The following is a 1258-nucleotide window of genomic DNA, read 5'->3' on the forward strand; positions in this document are numbered from 1 at the left end:
TGATTTCTAATTTCAAAATCTTTTTCAAAAAAACACTTGATTTCTTTTCCACTTTCATTTTCGAAAATCAATTAGTGTTTTTCAAAAATATTTTCAAAATCTTTCACTCAATTTTCGAAAATTACTTCTCTTCTTCTCACATCCTTCTATTTATGGACTAACACTATTCCTTAATGCAAAATTCGAACTCCATCTCCTTTGATAAGTTCGAATTTTCTACTTCTGTCTTCTACTTTTCTTTTCCTCTAACACCTAAAGGAATCTCTATACTGTGACATAGAGGATTCCACATTTTCTTGTTCCTTTCTCTTTCTTATGAGCAGGAGCAAGGACAAAAGCATTCTTGTTGAGGCTGATCCTGAACCTGAAAGGACCTTGAAGAGAAAGCTAAGAGAAGCCAAAGCACAACTCTCTGTAGAGGACCTAACAGAAATCTTCAAAGAAGAAGAACAAATGGCAGCCGAAAACAACAACAATGCCAACAATGCAAGGAAGGTGCTGGGTGACTTTACTGCACCTACTCCCGACTTTTATGGGAGAAGCATCTCTATCCCTGCCATTGGAGCAAACAACTTTGAGCTTAAGCCTCAATTAGTTTCTCTAATGCAACAGAATTGCAAGTTCCATGGACTTCCATTGGAAGATCCTCATCAGTTTTTAGCTGAATTCTTGCAAATCTGTGACACTATCAAGACTAATGGGGTTGACCCTGAGGTCTACAGACTTATGCTATTCCCTTTTGCTGTAAGAGACAGAGCTAGGACATGGTTGGACTCACAACCTAAAGAAAGCCTGGACTCTTGGGAAAAGCTAGTCAATGCTTTCTTGGCAAAGTTCTTTCCACCTCAAAAATTGAGTAAGCTTAGAGTGGAAGTCCAAACCTTCAGACAGAAGGAAGGAGAATCCCTCTATGAAGCTTGGGAAAGATACAAACAATTAATCAGAAAGTGTCCCTCTGATATGCTTTCTGAATGGAGCATCATAGGTATTTTCTATGATGGTCTCTCTGAACTATCCAAAATGTCTTTGGATAGCTCTGCTGGAGGCTCTCTTCATCTGAAGAAGACGCCTACAGAAGCTCAAGAGCTGATTGAAATGGTTGCAAATAACCAATTCATGTACACTTCTGAAAGAAATCCTGTGAACAATAGGACTAGTCAGAAGAAAGGAGTTCTTGAGATTGACACTCTGAATGCCATATTGGCTCAGAACAAAATATTGACTCAACAAGTCAATATGATTTCTCAAAGTCTGTCTG

General features: G+C 38.5%; 1 non-coding gene across 1 annotated transcript; it reads right to left on the reverse strand.

Annotated features, from left to right (window-relative positions):
• Nucleotides 1-858: 858 nt before the first annotated feature.
• On the reverse strand, nucleotides 859-966 carry LOC112798592 (small nucleolar RNA R71). Its single transcript, XR_003200198.1, has one exon. It is a non-coding gene; the product is annotated as a small nucleolar RNA R71 (small nucleolar RNA).
• Between the last annotated feature and the right edge of the window lie 292 nt (nucleotides 967-1258).

Source organism: Arachis hypogaea, chromosome 4 (genome assembly GCF_003086295.3).
Source record: "Arachis hypogaea cultivar Tifrunner chromosome 4, arahy.Tifrunner.gnm2.J5K5, whole genome shotgun sequence".
In the NCBI taxonomy this organism is placed as follows: Eukaryota; Viridiplantae; Streptophyta; class Magnoliopsida; order Fabales; family Fabaceae; genus Arachis; species Arachis hypogaea.